The 12,096-nt window shown below is 34.8% G+C and overlaps 1 protein-coding gene across 2 annotated transcripts in view; it reads left to right on the top strand.

Moving 5' to 3' along the window:
- CFAP20DC (CFAP20 domain containing) overlaps nt 1–12,096 on the top strand; it is an 84,810-nt gene that overhangs the window by 64,732 nt on the left and 7,982 nt on the right. The gene's annotated exons all lie outside the window — the stretch shown is intronic.

Raw genomic sequence — 12,096 nt, 5'->3', positions numbered from 1 at the left:
TGAGACAATCAAAATTAATTGTCCAGTTTCAGAACTGCCTTGTACCTGTGAAACCCTAACATCACTTTGTCAATTTTTTAACAGCCTAAACAAGAGGTGTACTTATTTGAAAAAGCAGTCCTATTTCACTTTCACTTGGTGTCAGTGTGGATTTTGCTTGTCCAAATTTTAACTGGACAATGCATGTGTGTTGGGAAGGATAGGGGGAGAGGACATTTCAGATACAACTTCCTTATCTTTTATCAACAGTCTGAAATGTTTTATGATAGCACACTGCCAGTCAGTTGTGCAGGATAATATGCATTTCTCCTGATAATCACACAGATGTTTTCAGTCACTTGTCTCACTTGCCGTCCACATTTTTATGGATTTAAAATCTTCTTGTTAGATTTTATGAAGTGAACACTATGAAACTTACTGTGCAAGTTCACCCAGATGCATCAGTTATTGCAACATGGAGCCATATGTTTCCTAGTGTACACAATATATTACTGGAGTGAAAGTGCAGTCCTGGATTCCTGTTCCCTTATGTTGGTCTAGAAAACCTCACTGCCTTAGGTGCTGCTTATCAAAGGAACTATCTCTATCCTTATGCATTGTTACGATGGATGAAGTGGATGGAGACACTTGACAATAGTGCACAGAGTAAGATATCAGGTACCTTGTGACTGACACTTTGGACTCTTTATTCCAGAATTGCTTTCATAATTCCGATGGCATTAGAATTGCCTATATTTTAGCGCAAGCTACATTGTTTGTCTTCTTTTTTGCCCATACGTTGGTTGAGTCAGGTTTTATTAAGTTATTTTTATGCATGTGCTAAAGCAATTTGGTACTCGGTACATTTTATATACTGAAAAACAGAATAAACACCATTATCTGTAAAAATAAAGCATTTCATCATATGAAGTTAATATGATCAACAATGAAAAGTAGTATTTCCATATAATAAAATTTAAAATAAAATAGTATAAATTATGACTTAGTTTTTATGCTATTTTAATCCAGTACACACAGTAGACTTAGATTTCTCTAGAAATCATTTTCGAGAAATGCAGGCAAAGTATTTGTAAAATACCTGACTTGCAAGTGCCTCATAAATTCAGTAGCCCTTGTGAACTGCCAGAAAAGCATTATTAGGCTGTAAATACAGAAGATGACAAAATTATGAGGTCAGTTTGCATCATGATTATAAAAACTGGAGATGATGTGACTTGAATACCATTATTCACATTACCTTTCATTTATAATGGAAACTCTCTAATGTTTTTCACAGAGGGTGTGTACCTAAATGAGAGGGAGATATAATTAATGGTAATTCTGTAACTTAGTTCCTAAACAGTTTTTAAAGCCAATTTTAACAAGTAATGTGTGAGCAACTGGAAAGTGTCTTACGTCTTTGTAAGCCACTGTAGCTATGTAGGGGAACACACAGAATATTTGAAAAATTAATATATCCTATGTAGATGAGCGGGTATAAATGCCATGGCATGGAGACAGTTACGTGATGCACTTACTGAAACAACAAATAGTTTGTTGTAAAGAGCGATAAAGAATTTGACAGGTCTCAAGTAACTTGAGAAAAGTGATAGTAGTGATATTTTCTGGGAAATGAAAAGAGAGCAATGTGGAAGCTATTGTCCAGTAAATGTAGCTTCTGTCCATAATAAGATAAAAGAACAAGCCAGGAAAGAAAGTACCTGTGAAGATAATGGAAATGCAGTCAATAAAAAGACCCAGCGAGACTTATTTTCCATTGGTTCCACTGGGTAAAGGTCATAAGTCTGCCAAGAATATTGCTACTGCAATACAAATCACCTCCACATCATGCTGCTTTGCAAGGTGTAGAACCAGCTAATGAAAGGAGACAGGCTGACTGCAGAGGTTACAGAGCCAGATGAGCAAGATGATGTTCAGTGTTTCAAGCCTTAGCTATGCACTTCCCCCTGACTGATGTACTGTATGGCCCTAGCTGAACTTCAGAATTGCTCTCTTCTCTCCAAATAGGAAGCTGTAACTATCTTCTTCCAGTGCAGGGACTGGAAATTGCTAATGTACCTGGCATCTACTTAGTAAGCATTTGTCCTCCAAAATATTTGTGTGTCATAGAAGGTTTGGAAGTTTCATTAAAGGAAATGCTGAAAGTAAGTAAATATTCTAGAGGAATTTAAGCTACACTGAACTGCAAAATGTAGAGCTGCTCTCTGAAAAAGACCACTTGAGCCTAATTTTATAAATAGATTTTCTGAACTTCTACAGATGCTCTTGAGAAAATTTATTTCTGATAAAAGCTGATTTTTCTGTCTTTGAGAGAGGGGTTTTTTGTAATTTGAGACCTGTCGTTATAAGTATTGCCTCACTAGATCCTCTCTTGACATCCTACTCCATTCTTCCCAAGCTACCAAATAAAATTTGTTCCTCTGAAGTTCCAACAGCTGTTCCCCAGAAACTTCACTAAAGTAGGACACAAATACTTAGGCATTTCACTGGGTATCCTTTCACAAGAAGTATATTTTACTTAAGTAATTTTATATAAAATGTGCACAGCCAAATTTTCAGTTAGGTTTTACCCAGACATTTAACTCTACATGTTAAAAAAAATGTATTCTCATAGTGAATTGTGGGCACAGAAATAGGGTGATAGTAAATGTCTGCTTGATTTGGACTATAGCCAAGAACATAAGATCTGCACATAAAACACAGGCATTATTTTACAAGAAAGTCTATTGATCAGTGGTTTCAAACTAAAAAATGAGTGATCAAGCTGTTTTTCATTCACAAATGAAAATAATTGTTAAACTGAAGTGTAATTTGTTGTCCCTATTAGTAGCTGGCAGGTTTCATATGTTAACAGCTCTAAATTCAACAACCTTCCCAAACAATTCTATATATGTGGGGCTGACAGCTTTTCCAAGGCTGGTTGGAACCTGCAGGAGTTAATTAGTATATCAGTCAATGAAAATTATCTTTTCAAGTATTGTCTGTGCGTCTGCTGTGGGCTTGGTCAGGGTTACCTGCACAGAATTAGCAGGAATAAATAGAACTCTACTCCCTTGTTAGCTCCACCTCTGTCTCTGCTGCTGGAAGCTCACACTTGCCAGGCTGGTATGTGAAAGTGTGTGTATGCATCAGTATATAGTGTAGCCTACCCATTCATCCCTATGTGTTGGAGTTTGCCCCACCTGATGGGTGATCATGACCCAATGTGGGGACAGGAGGGGAGTCTTAAACCTCCTTGCTGATCCTGAGAGTCCATCTGTAGCTGATGATGTAGACTGTCAGTCCCCAAATTCCACCAAGAATCTGAAGAAGCGATGAGATATCATTTTGTCAGGCTCTCATCTACCCTTTCCAGTGTCTTGTTCTTCTCCATGACCCTCTGACCTGCATCAGTGGAGGTTATTATCTTCATAGGTTTTGCTGTGAAAAGTGAGTGTTACAGTTGCTCTGAAGTGGTAGGATTCAAGACCATCCTCAAGCCAGTCTAGTAGCTAACTTGTAAAATAAGCTAGATTCATCTGCTCTGTACATGCAAGTCAGTTGATTCTTCAATGGGATATTTTGTGTTTAAATTAGATTCTGTCCGTGGGTTTGTTGTGAATAAAAAAGAAACCTCTTAAAACTAAGGAGCATACAAGGTCCCTAAAATTTTAAGGAAAACCAATGATATTGCAAAGTGTTTACTAAAATTGCTAAATGGAAGTATGATGCAATTCAGGCCAGCATTTTGTCTAGATTTATGTTTTATCTATAAAAGGTTTCACCACTGTACTGTGGTTTAACTCGTTTGTAGCTTTGCCACTTGTGGATGTAATATAAAGTTCCTTGTATCTGTAATTGGCTGATAAGGGCCCACAGTCTTTGACAAATGATTAATAGTCACTGACCTCCCTTCACATGGGCTTGGTATGGGCTGACTAAAGCAAGCTGTCTTGTCATTGTAACCTACATGTGTTACATTAGCCTGATCAGGATGTCATCGTTCTTCTTTCCTCTACAGTCAACCCCCCCCCCCAAAAAAAACAAACCACCCCTCTCCCCTCCAAAAAAAAACCCAAAACTGACCCCAAAAGATCTAATAACATTTTCTTCCCTTTTTTGGTAAAGCTATCTCTCCAATTATGATAAATGTTATAGATTTGAGATTTATCATCACAAAAGAAATGTTTCATTGATATGGAGAGATCAATGTGTTTGGGGAGGACAATAACTATAAACTTTTCAGAAGAAGTTGTAGGTTTTACCTTAAGAAAAAAAAAAAAAAGAACCCATATCCTTAATTACTACTTTATCAATGTCATTTTCTTATTTTTGTAATGATATGCATGCACAGTAGTTCAGATAATGAATCATGAAATGGATAAACACATTCCTTTAACTAAATACATTTTTAACTTATTTTCAAACTTGATTATTGGTAGAATTCTGGTTTATTAGTTAAATATAATGAACACCTTTTTCTATGCATAACTGACCACTTGATTTTAGGAAGTAAATTATTTCTTGCACTTTCTTTAAAAGTTTCTGCTAGAGCAGTCTTTTTTTAGAACCTGTTGTTGCCATAAATGTTGCCATTATCATGGCACCTGAAATTTGCATAATATATCAGTGATTCCAGCACAAAAACACATCCACTGCAAACTATCAAATATTAAAAGTATGTTCAGCTTTGAGACTACCATTTAAGTACTCTCATTCATCCCAGATGAAAACTAAACATTCCAATAGCTGATGCATGTGTTGTATCGAGAGATGCAGTAAGATTAAACTCACCTACAAAATGGTGCAGTAAAAGGATTGTAGCTGTAACATTTATTTGCTGTACAGCAGAACTTCTCCAACATGCATGCTGTGAAATTCAGACACAAAAGGTCTCTGTCTCCCATATTTCCAAGCAAAGGTTTAAATAGCAGAATAACTTAAGCACACTTAAAGATTGAGTTTTGCAAACAAAGAAGCGTATTTATTTTTATGATTCATTACAAGATTAAAGCCATACAACTCCATTACTTATGCAAAACAGACAACGTTACATTATGAAGTATTATAAAATTACACAACAGTTGTCAAAATAAGTGAACAAGAACAATGTATCACAAAATGTACTTTCGTTTTTCATTGTACTTGTGCACTTACTTTACTCATCCACAAAATAGAGTAATTTGCAATAGGTCTCCCAGTCGTTAATCTGAATTAGCGAAATTCTGCTGCATTTGTCAGGCTATAATATGCGTGAAAAAGAACATGACAAAAGAAGCAAATGGCACAGGAAACATCTAATTGAAAAGGTTAAACTTTTTAATCATGATGGTAAAAAGCTTAGCTGCAAAAGGGTTTTTGAGAACCAAGTGGCTAACACGTAAAAGCTTGTTAAAATAATCAAAAAATGGCTTTCCCTTGTATGGGAATCTGAGAACATGGAAACGTGGCAACGTATACACTAAGGGTTTGAATATAAAACATGGAAAATGCTTTCAAACATGCTGTTGCATCTATGTTAATACAAGGTGGTTTATCTTTTTTGTTGTTTCTTCAGGACTTACCGAGAAGATTTTTTTTATTGGTTCCACCCTTTTTCTGAATATTCCTGGGCCATGCATAAAGTTTTCTGACCATACTTATATGTAGAGATGGAGGTTAGGCCATAAAAGATTTTACATACCTCTAAGATCTCTGAGATTGAAAGGAAGAGATAGGCGTTATCTTGTAACAAGTCTGGGATTCCTTGTTCACAGCATGTTGCGATGTCTCCTTCAGTACCCTGTTGAACTGTTGCTATGGCCCTTTGCCTGTGTGTCTTCTTCCAGGGGATCTCCAGTGTGAATGAAAAGACACTTCAGTCCAGCCACAAGCCAGCGTCTAAGGTCTGAGTCCAACTTCTGACAACTCCTAGAGCCTTGGGATTTTAGGGTAGTTCACAGGGCAGGCAAGCTTCCAAATAGGTTTGTACCAGTTGTATTGTTCCCTTTTCTGGACAGAAAAAACTTCCTACCACTAACCAGCCCCCCATCTATGAAAATATATATTTATTCCTCCATTCTCAATCTGAACTGGAAGCTTATTTAAATACAAGCAAATCAGGCTCCTTGACTGACACATCCCATACACATACATTTTCTTACAGGGCAAAACTGTCTGGGTTTCCCAGGGCACAAATGTCCACCTCTCCCTTCCCTGCTATTCCAATATCATTTGTGCAGGAGTGTGGATTTTGATTCCTTTATGTTATTTTACATTTTTTATTGACAAAACTTGATGTTTTTGAAGAATTAAACTGAGGTTGCATACTTCTCACTTCGTGGTGATGATCAAGTTTCCGACTTCATGCTGTACCATTCATTGCATGAGTATACTAAAAGGTCATAGTTTTCTTGCATACTTTTTTTTTTACTTTTCTGAAAAAGAAAGGTAGCTTTTACAGACTAGGAATATTCAACAGCATCACTTTTAACAAGTTTGATAATACTAAAGTTAGTGCTCTGTTGAGTCATATCTCTCCATTGATTTTTAAAAGCCCACTGGCTCCGTGTCGTCCATTAAAAATTAATGGGATGCAGTTTACATCCAAAATGCACAGAACAGTGAGATGCTGTTGGTGGCTGACTGTGGGCAAAAGGAATTACTTTAACTGCAGCAAGACTCATTATGTACTAGATTCAGGTGTTTCCTGAACTGGTGGAATATTAAAATATAATTTTTTTAAATGAATGATGTATTTAATTGTTAAAAATACATAAAAAAGGAAGCACCCCTACCTAATGGACACTTCACAAAATGTGGAAATCCATTTGATTCACTGATCAATGAGTATCTGATGTAGTTATTAGAATTTACTTGCTTAAGATTATAATAACATGAAGGAATTTTAACACACCTTTCCAAATTCATTACTTCCAATTTATACAGCTGATCTTCTGATAAATGAATCAAAAATAGCAAAGAAAGGGCTAGTATTTTACTTAAATTAGGTGACAAAACACTGGCTTTCTCTACTAGTGTCATTTATATCACTAGTAAATATCAAGAATATAATCTAGCCAGCAAACTAGCATGTGATGAACTAGAGGTTTAGTCTTTAAGTAAATTCCAATGTTACTGTCATTTAACAGAAGCTATGATAGAAGTTTCATGTATTTAACTATAAAACATTAACCAAATAGCATAATATATTAATCACTAAGCTGTTAAACCTCCAAATTCAGGTCATTTGTATTTTTAGACAGATGTACAAAACTATATGTTTTTAATAACCTGCAAAAATTTATCATTTGACCTTTGATAATGAAAGAAAAACAGGATAGCATTAACAGGTCAACTTTTCAGCTAATACCATTCAGCACAATTATACTGTATGCAATTGTAATAGCACCTTACGCTATCTAAATACCTAGTTTAATAAGTAGACTTCACATCTCCTTTGTTATCCTTGAATCCAATCTAGCACCCATAAACCAGTTAATTTACAGATTTAAGACTTCAAGAGCAGATTCAAGTCTTCCACACACAGTTGCACTTGTACTTTTTATGATCTTTTTTTTAGTTACTAATTCATTGAAAAATAAATAATTTTGTTTTTAAGGAGGTGTCTCTGCCCCCATTAGAAGTGTGGTATCTGGGAGGCTGGACTTGCTGGAGTGGTTTGGAGGAAGGAAAAAGGCATTCTGGAAAAGGAAAAAGAAAGTTCCAGTAAGGCATACAGTAAATGAAGATATTATGTATTAGGGATGGAATGAATCTGTCACTTTGACGGATTGTGAGGCAGAGAACATATTAACAGATTACTCATAGTCAGAATGCAGCTCACTGTGAAAAATGTGCAGGAAATGATAAGTGTTGGTTTGTGCTGATTTAATGATATTTTGAAACTACAGTAACAATCCAGGAGAAGAATAATACCACGTAGCTCATGGCTTGCATTTTTTTAATCATCAATGTATTGCCAGATTGCCCTTAAATACTTTTTAAAATAGAGCTTTCAATTCATGCAAAGTCATATGGACATGTATATTTATGTTATTTTTCAAGATTTTTGTTAAAATTTGCATTCAAAAATCCATGATTTGTATGTGTAAGTATATTCCATATTCTTTTGGTAGTATATCTTCTTATTATTCTCTATACTCACTTAGTTTTCCATTTTAAAGATACTATTTTTCCCACCTGAGGCTGAGTAGCACTGAACAGTTATTGATGTATAAATTAACATTTTATGTTTCTTGGTTTATGGCATATTTGTGTAAAAACTTTAGGAATGTTCAAAATCTGAAGTTTTTTAAAGCATTTTAGATGCAATAATGGACAACTTAAGGCTCAGATGACTTTGCAATTATTACAGACATATGTAGTGGCAGGACCCGAAATTTTATTTCAACATTTTTTCAAATATTATGACTGCATTTTGTACATAACACAAACAAATCTTATTATTAATAGCCTACATAAGTCCTTGCTTCACTACTGAAACTACTATTGAGGGGTTTATTTCTATGGGAATACTTCTATTACGAAAACAACACCTTCCATTATGCATACATCCTTAATATATTACAAAGCAGAACCCAAATAGGTGTGCATAGGTAATCAGATTTAAGTTAATGAAGTTAAACATATGCCTGAAGTTCAGCAGATGTGTAAATAATTGAAAATTCAGATCTTCTAACCTAGTGGAGCCTAACAAGTAATGCATGCTCCAAAAAGATATAGCAGGGAATAGGTGAGGAGTCTTACAAAGCTTTTTATTGATTTATCTAAGAACTGAGTTAGTCTCTAACATTTCTTAAATATATATAATTAAAAACCCAAACAAGTGATAAAAATAGGTCTTTATTTTAGCTGAATTAAATATTTAGTCTATACTGAACCATACTTTTGATATGAGCTGGCACTTTGCATTCAGTGGATCATGGTAAGATATTACTTACTCACTTTAAGCATTTGCAGCAGAATTTGCTTCATGTGGTATTAAACACTACTAATACAACAGAAGTATGTGCTGAGATTTTAGTTGATAGTTGCACAAGATGTTCAAGAATTGGTCCTTTTTTCCTTAAAATATCTTTATACTCTTGATTCATACATTGGCATTCTCCAGCCCTCCACAGTTAGTCACATCATCCATTGTAAAAAATAATTCGGCAAATGTGCTTCTCTTATTATCACTCAGGCACAAGCCAGTTCTCCTCTCATATTCATAAAGATTTACTAAGTAGTTTATGCAGTTAAATATAATCTTTTGTGTTCTTTATTGATTGTACTCTACAGATGCTTAATAGTCTGTCAGTTTGATGTGTTCTTAATGATACAAAACTGATGTTGTTTTTTCATTCCCTGAATTAACATAATGTAGCCCTTGCCTTGCATTTTTTGAGTATACTGCCAGGCTGACCGAATAATTCAAATATTCCTTTTAATTCCTGTATAGATTGTTGGATGAAACCATACTAAAACTTCGAAGCATTTTAATTTTGTTAATAATGTGGATTAAATGATCCTGTTGATTTAAGTAACATAAATGAAATCTGATCCAAAAGAAATGCGATAAAGTATGCCATCTCAATTCACAGCAATGTTAAAAATCTTTATACGAAGTGATTTGCCATTTTCTCATTCCAGGCAATAGGATAGAAAAAAAAGCAAAAATATCTGTAAAAAAAAAAATCAAAGTATCAAAGGTGTTCATTAAGATTTAAATCAAAACCCTCTGATTCTTCAGATTTCTGTTGATAGTAATAATTTTGATACATTGTCATTGGTAAGTGCTACTTAATAAAGCATCACTAATTTTCTCAACAGATTTTACTGATACATGCCATTTTCTGCAAAATTAAACATATTGTCATAAAACTGAAAACAATGTTCATAAGTCCAAAAGATTGTTTTGCTTTCCATCACAGTTCAGCTACCATGTGATATTTCAATATATGACAATTATTTTCTGAAAGTATTTTTCTTAAAAAGACCATAATATAACAAGATTATATAACATTTTTTTTATTCTGTTTTGGTATGGAGAATAGCTTTCAGAATAATGAAGAATTTCAGTACAAGTATTAAAGGTGCATGATACTTCGAATGGGTGTGGAAGCTATTCTAAGCCTTCATACAATGCAACTCACAATGTCAAAAGACAATACCTGGCATTCCACGTTGTTATCAGGAAAGCTCTAGATAGTTTATTGCACGTTGATTGTATTGATTACAGCTGGAGGCATTGAAAGCATAAATAGAGTGTCTTTAATTAGTCAGAATGTGTGATTAGCTTTTCTGTTTTAAGGAGATGAACTAGCTTCTTAAAGAAGTTTCCCCCCAAAATATTGTTTATTCAGTCAGAATAAAAACACAATAAAGGGGAACACAGGCCAGCCAGTCTGCATTTCTCAGAATATTGCTGCTTGTCTCCATGCTGGGCTCTACTTTTAAGTAAGGTCTACAAATTTTTCAGGATTTTTGTTTTTGTTGTTGTTGTTAAATGAACTCGTACACTCTCACACACACATGCTTTAGCTGCTTCCTAAAAGCAACTGCAGACTTCATTGTGAAAAAGTCCATCCTGACTGCTAGACTACAGCTTCTACCAGAATTACCACTGTAAACCCACTTTTCAGAAGTTTATCAATCAACTGCCAGTATTTACTCTCTACTGCAATTTGGCCAAGAAGATTTCAGCACACATGAGGTTTTTTTAAATTTATTTTCAGTATTTTAGGAGAAGTTGATTTAGACATTGCTAACTAACTTGTGGAAGTAATAAACCAGTTTTTAATATATATTGCGTGAAATGTTTCAACCTTAAAAGTAATATTAAGTCAATAATGAGTCCCTAGTACTGTAGTGTTTTGATTACTTGCCTTGGTGAGAGGGGTTTGAATAGCAAAACTATTGGTTTTTCTTGGATATTGAAAGAAAAAAACATGAACTGAATCTAGACTGTCTTAATAGGAAATATTAAATTTGCCTGCACATCTTTGTTGCCTCTCATAAATAAAAACTCTTTGCCTCCCTTTGGAACCATCAAAATCCCTAGATCTTACACTTGCACCTCCTAGAGAAAATAATTCATCTACTGAACCAGATGCATCAAAATAAATATAAACATGCAACTGAACAACTCCTTTACACAAGAACTGACTCCAATAAATGAAGGACAAAATCAAAGACAAAATCATCCAGCTACTCACAAATCATCCCATCTCTGATTTCTCAGACTTCATCTTTCAGGAAGATCTTCCAGAGATGAGACTTCAAACTAAAATTCATAAATTTTCTAAGTAATAAGAACTATTAATTTAACAGAAATAGTGGTTTAATGACACATGATTACCTCTTTCCTTCAGTGTTCTCTAAATGAATTGTCTCTTTTCCATTGGAGGTAATTGCCTTATTATCTTTCCTTCCTTCTTACTAACATCCTCTCTGCTTTCCAGGTACGAACTATTTTCTTTAGAAATTCTCTGGTACATATTTTGTATGAAAAACACGTATCTTTAAACTCTTCTATTTTGTGCCAGACCTGTAGAACTGCATATATACTCTAAAGCTTCTTTACTTTTCTAACTACATCTTTTGGTCTGACTGAGATAATTCTCTTTAGAAGCAGGCACTGCCTTTCCTCTGTCCTTGCGTCACTTTTGCTTCAGCAATCTTCCTAGCAGAAATATTTTAGTTCTCCTTCGGATCTCAGACATCGCTGTCTTTTAAAAAAGCTGTAGTGGATTTGGAAGAAAGGGTAGCTTGGGAAGCAGAGATGTAGATTAGCACTAATAGTTCTTCCTTACCTTCTCTAAAATTGCCAGTTTCTCCAAGCGATTGCCTTTGCCGACATTGTGTTTCAGTGCAATTGTAGAGAATCAGGTAAGTGATAATGCTTCGTGCTCTCTGACTACATCCTATGAGCATGGTCAGATTCTAGTGTTAGAATTATGTTGGCTGATTCTGAGGCAGCACACACCACACCTGCAAGTGGCAGAAATGGAAAATACTTTCCACCATGCCACTGGATATCATAGCATGCATTTAACTGTTATTCCTAAAAACTTTTGAAGCTTTGGTGTAAACAAAGAGTCTTTGGCTATATTCAGGGAATGCAGTATGGCGAGC

Source organism: Accipiter gentilis, chromosome 23 (genome assembly GCF_929443795.1).
Source record: "Accipiter gentilis chromosome 23, bAccGen1.1, whole genome shotgun sequence".
NCBI classification, from domain to species: domain Eukaryota; kingdom Metazoa; phylum Chordata; class Aves; order Accipitriformes; family Accipitridae; genus Astur; species Astur gentilis.
This window is presented reverse-complemented; position numbering and strand designations above follow the sequence as displayed.